The sequence below is a fragment of the Anopheles ziemanni genome, assembly GCF_943734765.1.
Source record: "Anopheles ziemanni chromosome X unlocalized genomic scaffold, idAnoZiCoDA_A2_x.2 X_unloc_47, whole genome shotgun sequence".
NCBI classification, from domain to species: domain Eukaryota; kingdom Metazoa; phylum Arthropoda; class Insecta; order Diptera; family Culicidae; genus Anopheles; species Anopheles ziemanni.
In genome coordinates, this window is record NW_026689815.1 from 1 (window position 1) to 12,271 (window position 12,271).

General features: G+C 47.7%; 1 non-coding gene across 1 annotated transcript; it reads right to left on the bottom strand.

Moving 5' to 3' along the window:
- Positions 1 to 1,220: 1,220 nt before the first annotated feature.
- LOC131292314 (5.8S ribosomal RNA) lies at positions 1,221 to 1,375 on the bottom strand. Its single transcript, XR_009189985.1, has one exon. It is a non-coding gene; the product is annotated as a 5.8S ribosomal RNA (ribosomal RNA).
- Positions 1,376 to 12,271: the final 10,896 nt, after the last annotated feature.

The window sequence follows — 12,271 nt, forward strand, 5'->3', positions numbered from 1 at the left end:
TCAAGCCCATCACGCGTCCAACGGCACACCTGAACTTAGCCGAAAACCGGTTACCCGTGGGTTCCGATAGCCCATCGTCACCATTGAAGGTACGTAGAGGGTCGACAGCAGTTTCTTGGGACCTATTGTCAGACATGCTCGCGGCAACCGGAGTCACCGCTTACATTTCGTAATGGATCACGATGTCCACACGCGGACCATGACAACTCACAAGGGTCGGGTCAGTCCAGAAAGGGTTCTGCTGACAGTCCAGGTGAGGGCGTCATGGCCCTATGGATAATTGAGTTCAACGAGCTTCACACCCTCGGCAGTTTCACGTACTATTTGACTCTCTATTCAGAGTGCTTTTCAACTTTCCCTCACGGTACTTGTTTACTATCGGTCTCATGGTTGTATTTAGCTTTAGAAGGAGTTTACCTCCCACTTAGTGCTGCACTATCAAGCAACACGACTCCATGGCACGCTCGGTCCATCATCCAACGGGCGCTGTTCTACGGGCCTATCACCCTCTATGGGTTCTGAGCCACATTCAAGTTGGACTTGAAAAGCGCTAAGATGACGGATAGTGAGACGCACCAGTACACGGAATCGGATAGACGGACAGGCCGCCACCCCTACGTGCTGAGCTTCTCCCGTTTCGCTCGCAGCTACTCAGGGAATCCCGGTTGGTTTCTTTTCCTCCCCTTATTAATATGCTTAAATTCAGGGGGTTGTCACACATGAACTGAGGCTTATGTACCTTGCGGTTGTTATCGTCACATCTGGCTTGCGACTACTTTGTTTCAATGTCCAATATGTACCGTTGGACTCGGTTAACGGGCTGTTAGCCCGCGTGTGGTTTAACTCACTGATACCTTCCATTGCCCATACGCTAGTTTGTTTGTGTTCCTTTGGTCAACTTCCATACTTGAATCATTTGTGCTACCGCTGCTGCTTCGACGCTACTTTGACATCTTCGCTTCTATTTAAATAAATAAATAAGCTGAAGCTAGACATCAGTAAACACCACCACAGACACCACAAGCACGCCTTCTCCTCGTACTTCCGCCTCACGCGGGAACACGGACGCTCTAAATACTTCGAATTCCAATGCCAGTATATTGTAAACCACGGGTTCTTTAATGCTAGCGGGTCGTCGCGACCCTAGTTAACATCATGGTGCACGTCTCGTGACGGGTGTCACGGCGTAGTTAAATGTATGCGATACATTTCTCAAATATAAGCGCTCAGTCATCTGTACATCATGGTAGGTTCCCACGACGTGCAATATGCGTTCAACTTATCAATGTTCATGTGTCCTGCAGTTCACATTATGACGCGCAGTTAGCTGCGGTCTTCATCGATCCATGAGCCGAGTGATCCACTGCCGAGGGTGACTAACTTGCGTAAGCCGCCGCTGTGCGCGTATACCCGTTCCCCGTAGGGAGGAGCAAGCCGCCGCTTAGAGACGAAGCATAAAGTGTCCTCATTCCACATAGGGCAAGCTGGATGAATCCATTTTACCCAGGACGGCCGAAGCGGCGTGGACCAGGGGAGAACTGAACCTTATACTTCACACCACAGTAAGTCTACGTGTCCTCTTCCACATAGGGCAAGCTAGAACTAACTATCTTACCCAGGACTGCCGAAGCAGCGTGGACCAGGGGAGGAACACACTTTTCATGGAAACGTAAGGCATCCATGACTGCCATAACGTAAGCCGCCGCTGTGCGCGTATACCCGTTCCCCGTAGGGAGGAGCAAGCCGCCGCTTAGAGACGAAGCATAAAGTGTCCTCATTCCACATAGGGCAAGCTGGATGAATCCATTTTACCCAGGACGGCCGAAGCGGCGTGGACCAGGGGAGAACTGAACTTTATACTTCACACCACAGTAAGTCTACGTGTCCTCTTCCACATAGGGCAAGCTAGAACTAACTATCTTACCCAGGACTGCCGAAGCAGCGTGGACCAGGGGAGGAACACACTTTTCATAGAAACGTAAGGCATCCATGACTGCCATAGTGCGTAAGCCGCCGCTGTGCGCGTAAACCCGTTCCCCGTAGGGAGGAGTCAAGCCGCCGCTTAGAGACGAAGTATGAAGTGTCCTCTTCCACATAGGGCAAGCTAGAATGAACTATCTTACCCAGGACCGCCGAAGCAGCGTGGACCAGGGGAGAACTGAACTTTATACTTCACACCACAGTATTGAGTAATGTGCCCTCTTCCACATAGGGCAAGCTGGAATGTTCCATTTTACCCAGGACGGCCGAAGCGGCGTGGACCAGTGGAGGACTACACAATCATGAGGTTTGATATCGACTTGTGTGTTTCAATAGGATACCGATGGTATGGTTTGAACCGATTTGATTTAGCCATTCTGAAGTCATCACTTGGTTGAAGCGCTGAACTAGGGAGGCATCGTTTACATATATATTGGTTTTCGCATGCTCTACTAGGTTAATGTCATGAGGTTGGCTATCGAGCATGCCCAAGTGATGACTTGATTGTGTGCTTGCTTGAATTCTTCACATTTCATACCATCGGTTAGTTGTCGAATCATTCCTCGATCATAACCTTCGTTCTTGGTTCATGTATGCACTCTTCCACATAGGGCAAGCTAGAATTAACTATCTTACCCAGGACCGCCGAAGCAGCGTGGACCAGGGGAGAACTATACTTTGTCTTGTATGCCCTCTTCCACATAGGGCAAGCTAGAACTAACTATCTTACCCAGGACCGCCGAAGCAGCGTGGACCAGTGGAGGACTATACTTTGTTCATAACACCACAGTATTGAGTAATGTGCCCTCTTCCACATAGGGCAAGCTAGAATGAACTATCTTACCCAGGACCGCCGGAGCAGTGTGGACCAGTGGAGGACTACACAATCATGAGGTTTGATATCGACTTGTGTGTTTCAATAGGGTACCGATGGTATGTTTTGAACCGATTTGATTTAGCCATTCTGAAGTCATCACTTGGTTGAAGCGCTGAACTAGGGAGGGGCATCGTTTACATATATATTGGTTTTCGCATGCTCTACTAGGTTAATGTCATAGGGTTGGCTATCGAGCATGCCCAAGTGATGACTTGATTGTGTGCTTGCTTGAATTCTTCACATTTCATACCATCGGTTAGTTGTCGAATCATTCCTCGATCATAACCTTCGTTCTTGGTTCATGTATGCTCTCTTCCACATAGGGCAAGCTAGAATTAACTATCTTACCCAGGACCGCCGAAGCAGCGTGGACCAGGGGAGAACTATACTTTGTCTTGTATGCCCTCTTCCACATAGGGCAAGCTAGAATGAACTATCTTACCCAGGACCGCCGGAGCAGCGTGGACCAGTGGAGGACTATACTTTGTTCATTACACCACAGTATTAAGTATGGTGTCCTCTTCCACATAGGGCAAGCTAGAATTAACTATCTTACCCAGGACCGCCGAAGCAGTGTGGACCAGGGGAGGACTATACTTTATACTTCACACACTAGCCAAATTGAAGTCATCACTTGGTTGAAGCACTGAACTAGGGCGAGTCTATCGTTTACTTTGCATTGGGATAATACGCTGCATGCTCTCTTAGGTTAATGTCATGTGATTGGCTATAGAGCATGCCCAAGTGATGACTTTGTTTCAAGCTCAACAGGTAGGGTATTGAGTCCTCTTCCACATAGGGCAAGCTAGAATTAACTATCTTACCCAGGACCGCCGGAGCAGCGTGGACCAGTGGAGGACTATACTTTGTTCATTACACCACAGTATTAAGTATGGTGTCCTCTTCCACATAGGGCAAGCTAGAACTAACTATCTTACCCAGGACCGCCGAAGCAGTGTGGACCAGGGGAGGACTATACTTTATACTTCACACACTAGCCATACTGAAGTCATCACTTGGTTGAAGCGCTGAACTACGGCGGGGTAATCGTTTACAGGTTATAATCATATAGCTGCATGCTCATTAGTAGATAATGGAATATTGTATGGCAATATGAGCATGCCCAAGTGATGACTTTGTTTCAAGCTCAACAGGTAGGGTATTGAGTCCTCTTCCACATAGGGCAAGCTAGAATGAACTATCTTACCCAGGACCGCCGGAGCAGCGTGGACCAGTGGAGGACTCTATACTTTATACTTCACACCACAGTATTGAGTACGACTTGCATAAAGCCCCTAATGAGAACCACGAGGGCTCTCTCAATGTAGAACCACGAGGGCTCTAGTACCGATTCTCTCGGTACGGCTTGGTCCGTGTTCCTTTATGCATGTACTCGCAGAAAGTCTCAACCCGGAGGTCTTGACTTTGATTGTCATAGTTGGACTACGACGGGGCATCCGACCATTGCTGATCGAACACCCCTGATTCACCATCTTTCGGGTAGGCGGTACGCGTACCTCCGGACGCGGAAGTCTCAACCCGGAGGTCTTGACTTTGATTGTCATAGTTGGACTACGACGGGGCATCCGACCATTGCTGATCGAACACCCCTGATTCATCATCTTTCGGGTAGGCGGTGCGCGCACCTCCGACGCGGAAGTCTCAACCCGGAGGTCTTGACTTTGTATTGTCATAGTTGGACTACGACGGGGTATCCGACTCATCGAATACCCCAGAAGCACACCATCTTTCGGGTAGGCGGTACGCGTACCTCCGGACGCGGAAAGTCTCAACCCGGAGGTCTTGACTTTGGTTGTCATAGTTGGACTATGACGGGGCATCCGACCATTGCTGATCGAACACCCCTGTTACACCATCTTTCGGATAGGCGGTGCGCGACACCACCGACGCGGAAAGTCTCAACCCGGAGGTCTTGACTTTGTATTGTTGGATAGTCCTCTTCCACTATAGGGCAAGCTGGAAATATTCCATTTTACCCAGGACTGCCGAGGCAGCGTGGACCAGGGGAGAACTTCACGGAATCTTCAGGCATCCATGATTGCCATAGTGCGTAAGCCGCCGCTGTGTGCGTCAACTCGTTCCCCGTGAGGAGGAGTCTAGCCGCCGCTAAAAGACGAAGCATTAAGTGTCCTCATTCCACTATAGGGCAAGCTAGAATGAACTATCTTACCCAGGACCGCCGAAGCAGCGTGGACCAGGCGAAGACTATACTTTATACTTCACACCACAGTATTGAGTACGACTTGCATAAAGCCCCTAATGAGAACCACGAGGGCTCTCTCAATGTAAAACCACGAGGGCTCTAGTACCGATTCTCTCGGTACGGCTTGGTCCGTGTTCCTTTATGCTTGTACTCGCGGAAAGTCTCAACCCGGAGGTCTTGACTTTGATTGTCATAGTTGGACTACGACGGGGCATCCGACCATTGCTGATCGAACACCCCTGATTCATCATCTTTCGGGTAGGCGGTGGGCGCACCTCCGACGCGGAAGTCTCAACCCGGAGGTTCGGACTTAGAGTTTTTCCCATTTAAAAGTTTTTCTCTTAGCCATACTGAAGTCATCACTTGGTGAACGATTGAACTAGGGCGGGTTAATCGTTTATAGGTATCATGTGGTTTGCATGCTCTCTTAGGTTAAGGTCATGTGGTTGGCTATCGAGCATGCCCAAGTGATGACTTTGTTTCACGCTTGCTTGATTTCTTCATGATTCCCTGTTATATAGTGTAATCATTCGAGAACAGGGAATCTTTGGTTTTGCTCAACAGGTATTGGATGTCAACTTGGTATCTAGATCGCATTAAGTCTCAACCCTTAGGTTCGGACTTGTATAGTGACATCTTGTTACGGTCTTGAGTCTCAACCCGCAGGTTCGGACTACTTAGTGTTTGATCGAATATAATATGGCAACTTGTGCCTAAGTCTCAACCCGCAGGTTCGGACTTCTGTTTATTTGGCCAATGTATGTATAAGGCAACTTGTGCCTAAGTCTCAACCCGCAGGTTCGGACTTGTGTATTTGTTCGAAGTCATGTATAAGGCAACGTGTGCCTAAGTCTCAACTCGCAGGTTCGGACTTGTTAGTGTTTCGTCAACTTTCATATGGCAACTTGTGCCTAAGTCTCAACCCGCAGGTTCGGACTTGTGTATTTGTTCGAAGTCATGTATAAGGCAACTTGTGCCTAAGTCTCAACCCGCAGGTTCGGACTTGTTAGTGTTTCGTCAACTTTCATATGGCAACTTGTGCCTAAGTCTCAACCCGCAGGTTCGGACTTGTGTATTTGTTCGAAGTCATGTATAAGGCAACTTGTGCCTAAGTCTCAACCCGCAGGTTCGGACTTCATAGTGTTTCGTCAATGTTCATATGGCAACTTGTGCCTAAGTCTCAACCCGCAGGTTCGGACTTCTATAGTGTTTCGTCAATTATCATATGGCAACTTGTGCCGAAGTCTCAACCCGCAGGTTCGGACTTCTGGAAGGATCACTTGGCCACTAATGATCCTTCCGCAGGTTCACCTACGGAAACCTTGTTACGACTTTTACTTCCTCTAAATCATCAAGTTCGGTCAACTTCGATAAAGCAGACGCGGTTCACGAGGATCCAGCGAACGATCATCTCCAAAGACCTCACTAAATAATCCATCGGTAGTAGCGACGGGCGGTGTGTACAAAGGGCAGGGACGTATTCAACGCTGGCTGATGACCAGCACTTACTAGAAGTTCCGAGTTCATATGGACCATTGCAATCCATAATCCCTACTAAGTGAGTATTTGAGTGATTTCCCGTTCCTCTCGGAATAGGAGACACGCTGCTACCCACATTGTAGCACGCGTGTAGCCCAGAACATCTAAGGGCATCACGGACCTGTTATCGCTCGATCTCATTTTGCTAAACACAAATTGTCCTGCTAAGCAGCGTACCGTAAGTGCACTTGCGCACACGAACAGCGAAGGTGTCAGGTCATACTCCACCGAAAGGTCCTAACCCGTTCCAATCGGCATCGACGCATTAACGCTGACTGCGTTCTAGTTAGCATATGTGAGTCACGTTCGTTATCGGAATTAACCAGACAAATCAATCCACGAACTAAGAACGGCCATGCACCACTACCCTTAAATTTGAGAAAGAGCTATTAATCTGTCTCACCTCCATAAGTTCGGACCTGGTAAGTTTTCCCGTGTTGAGTCAAATTGAACCGCAAGCTCCATTTCATTGTGGTGCCCTTCCGTCAATTCCTTTAAGTTTCAACTTTGCAACCATACTTCCCCCGGAACCTGACTTTGGTTTCCCGGAAGCTACTGAGAGCACCTGGTTGTAGCGTCTCCCAATTGCTAGTTGGCATCGTTTACGGTTAGAACTAGGGCGGTATCTAATCGCCTTCGATCCTCTAACTTTCGTTCTTGATTAAAGAAAGCATCCTTGACAAATGCCTTCGCTTTAGTTAGTCTTACGACGGTCTACGAATTTCACCTCTCGCGCCGTAATACTAGTGTCCCCAACTACTTCTGTTAATCATTACCTCCGGTCTGAGTACAAACCAATGAAAGATTAGACCAAGGTCGTATTCCATTATTCCATGCAAGATTATTCTAGGGCGTTTGGGCACCCTGCTTTAAGCACTCTAATTTGTTCAAGGTAAACGTGAGCGGTCGAGCTCTATGTTACACTTGCACCCGTTGAAGGGCACACCATGACACAGACTTGGTGCCCTACCACACCATTGAGTCGCAACCAGATTCCGACTTGGCCCACCGACCACGGGTTGACCGGGTCGGCGGAGCCGGACTGTGTTGGACAAGTATCAACTTCGAACGTTTTAACCGCAACAATTTTAATATACGCTAGTGGAGCTGGAATTACCGCGGCTGCTGGCACCAGACTTGCCCTCCACTTGATCCTCGTAGAAGGATTTATGCTCTACTCATTCCAATTATGAAACATCATTAAAGAGTTTCATATTGTTATTTCTCGTCACTACCTCCCCGTCCCGGGATTGGGTAATTTACGCGCCTGCTGCCTTCCTTGGATGTGGTAGCCATTTCTCAGGCTCCCTCTCCGGAATCGAACCCTGATTCCCCGTTACCCGTTGCAACCATGGTAGTCCTCTATACTACCATCCATAGTTGATAGGGCAGATATTTGCGAGATCTGTCGTCGGTGCGAGACCATACGATCAGCATCATTATCCAGACTTCAACTCAATGACACGGAGAACCCGCGATTGGTTTGACTAATAAGTGCACCAGTTCCCGCGAGGGTCCTGGCATGTTGCATGTATTAGCTCTAGATTTTCCACAGTTATCCAAGTAACTAGGTTGATGATCTCGTAAATTATAGCTGTTATACTGAGCCTTATGCGGTTTCACATTAAATCTGTTTGTACTTAGACATGCATGGCTTAACCTTTGAGACGAGCGTATATTACTGGTAGGATCAACCAGAATTCCGACTTTGCGTTCGAATGTTCATTGTCCCATTGCACCCGGAGGAGCAAACACCACGTTCTATATGTTGTCAAGTCCGGTAGCACACGGGAGGCGAGCCCCCGTGCGAACCTCATTGCCCTCGTATCACACACACCCGATGCACCGGACAGGCACTTGAGCGGCATTCGACTCCGCTAAGCGCACGTGCGCCCGATTGTGCATGCGCTGACGGGGCCTTCATACCCCTACCACAGCGACCTTATGCCAAACTTCCATGAATACTTAGGTGAGCTGACAAGGGCCTTCATTTCCCTACCATCAACTAAAGGACACGCTAGGCGCGTCCGATCATTGCAACTGCGGGGCTTTCATACCCCAATCACCACAGTACGCAATTCACCAGAGTTTAATCACAACCCCCCCGGACATGGCACACTATTAACTTGCAACAAAACTTAGTGTGTGCCGGGCACATCGGTTCCACAAAATCATTCCCGATGTACCCCAATTGGGGTTGTGAACGCATCCATGGTCCTCTGACACACCCAACCAAGCGTGGATACTACATACCTCAAACACCCAGTACACTAACAGACAAATCAATATATGGTTGCTTTCCCCCAGACATTTGCCAATCACTTGGCACCCGGACGGGAACTCGCTCCTGATTGCGCCAATGCCACCCATTTGCCAAGAGCGAGTTCTGTATGTAGATTTCATTTGGAAAGACAACCGTGTACTGGATATTCTATCCGACGATTACAGATGACGAGTACGAGACTCGACTACACTCACGGATAATACATTTTGGGTCGAGATTGCTTTCGGGGTTTTCGATTGGTCTTGCGCTTGTAAACGTATAACTTTGACTTGTGGTAACCTCGGTATGTTAGTCGATCACGTGGATGTGAACTGGTAGGGGTGAGCAATCTGTTCACTTGCACTCTGGATAGGAATATGGTGAGCGCTATAGGTTAAAGATCATGGTATGGTTCCATCGTGATGACTTTCGCTAGATAGTAGTATGTTTGGATAGTTATAACGTTTTTGGCCATTTGTTCATAGTGTTCGGTCCATTGAGGAATTCGATTGGTCTTTGCTTCACACACGTGGTCGATCACTTGGATGTGAACTAGGGTGAGATTAAGGTGTTCACTAGTGCTCTTCGGTTTTGGATCAGTACTGAGCACTTGATTGGTTTCGCATAATATGTATCCATAGTGATGACTCTTTCCAGCTTAAGATTTCGTTACCAGTTTCGAATCCTCCCCACGTTCGCTTTTACTTGGTTAGGTTTTCGAGTGTAGATTTGAAAGCAATCTCATGTATGTATCCCATCTGATATAAGCCACTGACAGTTCATGTCACCTCGTTCAACTCTCGCTGGGTCACAGAAGTATGTTACTGCGCCCATTATCCCTACTCGGATAGGTTCGGTTCGTTCGTTTTATACTACGGTGAGTAAACTCAATTTGTGCATCGCATAGCCATGGAAAGCAAGCTTTCGCGGGCCTCTTCGACTGTTTTGATACGAGCTGTGCCCGTGATGCTTGTCATCCCAGGATACTAGACCCCTTTGGACGACCGCATGACCATCAGAAAGTAAATTCCACGTTCGGTTTATTTGCTACTTCCACCGTTCTAGTACTATGGGGTTGGAACCCCTAACATAAAGTATCTATGTAGAACCACGAGGGCTCTCAATGTAGAACCACAAGGGCTCTAGTACCGATTCTCTCGGTACGCTTGGTCCGTGTTCCTTTATGTTTGTACTCTTGTGTGTATAAAATTCATGTTCGATTTGGGATATTTGCTACTTTCACCTGTGCGCTGTGTATAACTACGGAGAAACTCAATTTGTGCATCGCATAGCCATGGAAAGCAAGCTTTCGCGGGCCTCTTCGACTGTTTTGATACGAGACTGTGCCCGTGATGCTTGTCATCCCAGGATACTAGACCCCTTTGGACGACCGCATGACCAACAGAATGTAAATTCCAGTTCGTTTTTGGATATTTGCTACTGTCACCGTTTGAGTACTATGGGGCTTGAACCCCTAACATAAAGTCTTTGTGTAGAACCACGAGGGCTCTATAGTACCGATTCTCTCGGCACGCTTGGTCCGTGTTCCTTTATGTTCGTACTCTTGTGTGTATAATATTCATGTTCGGTTTGGGATATTTGCTACTGTCACCGTTTGAGTACTATGGGGCTTGAACCCCTAACATAAAGTCTTTGTGTAGAACCACGAGGGCTCTATAGTACCGATTCTCTCGGCACGCTTGGTCCGTGTTCCTTTATGTTCGTACTCTTGTGTGTATAATATACATGTTCGGTTTGGGATATTTGCTACTTTCACCTGGGTCCCGTTCTTCATACAAGTCTGCCTTGCTAATGTGGTAACTTTATAGTGTAGTTCTGACATCCCAATTTTGGGACTTAGCCGATTTTTCATGAATTTCCATATGACCCATAGGGTCCCTTTCTTCATACAAGCTTGCCTAGGGCGATCGGTCAAAACTTGTCTTACTATTCGATTGGTCTTCGCAGTTTCACCCTAGGCAATTCGCCTAGGTCTGTCTTCTTGAGGAGGCCAAAACCCGAAATAAGGAGGTCTGGCCGACCCTGAAACCTCCCCTGTCTTAACTACACTAACCCGATTTTTCAGGGTCCTCAGCGCCATACAACTTTGCCTAGGTCACTTATACTCTTGACTTAGGCCATCTGACTTGGTCCGTGTTTCTTCCTAGGGTTCACCTAGGTACTTTGCCTTGCTTGATGTGGTAACTTTTTAGTGTAGTTCTGACATCCCAATTTTGGGACTTAGCCGATTTTTCATGAATTTCCATATGACCCTAAGGGTCCCTTTCTTCATACAAGCTTGCCTAGGGCGATCGGTCAAAACTTGTCTTACTATTCGATTGGTCTTCGCAGTTTCACCCTAGGCAATTCGCCTAGGTCTGTCTTCTTGAGGAGGCCAAAACCCGAAATAAGGAGGTCTGGCCGACCCTGAAACCTCCCCTGTCTTAACTACACTAACCCGATTTTTCAGGGTCCTCAGCGCCATACAACTTTGCCTAGGTCACTTATACTCTTGACTTAGGCCATCTGACTTGGTCCGTGTTTCTTCCTAGGGTTCACCTAGGTACTTTGCCTTGCTTGATGTGGTAACTTTTTAGTGTAGTTCTGACATCCCAATTTTGGGACTTAGCCGATTTTTCATGAATTTCCATATGACCCTAAGGGTCCCTTTCTTCATACAAGCTTGCCTAGGGCGATCGGTCAAAACTTGTCTTACTATTCGATTGGTCTTCGCAGTTTCACCCTAGGCAATTCGCCTAGGTCTGTCTTCTTGAGGAGGCCAAAACCCGAAATAAGGAGGTCCAGCCGACCCTGAAACCTCCCCTGTCTTAACTACACTAACCCGATTTTTCAGGGTCCTCAGCGCCATACAACTTTGCCTAGGTCACTTATACTCTTGACTTAGGCCATCTGACTTGGTCCGTGTTTCTTCCTAGGGTTCACCTAGGTACTTTGCCTTGCTTGATGTGGTAACTTTATAGTGTAGTTCTGACATCCCAATTTTGGGACTTAGCCGATTTTTCATGAATTTCCATATGACCCTAAGGGTCCCTTTCTTCATACAAGCTTGCCTAGGGCGATCGGTCAAAACTTGTCTTACTATTCGATTGGTCTTCGCACTTTCACCCTAGGCAGTTTGCCTAGGTGTAGCTTCTTGAGGAGGTCAAAACCCAAAATAAGGAGGTTCAGCCGACCCAAAAACCTCCCCTGTCTGAACTACACTAACCCGATTTTTCAGGGTCCTCAGCGCCATACAACTTTGCCTAGGTCACATGTACTCTTGACTTAGGCCATCTGACTTGGTCCGTGTTTCTTCTTAGGGTTCACCTAGGTACTTTGCCTTGCTTGATGTGGTAACTTTTTAGTGTAGTTCAGACATCCCAATTTT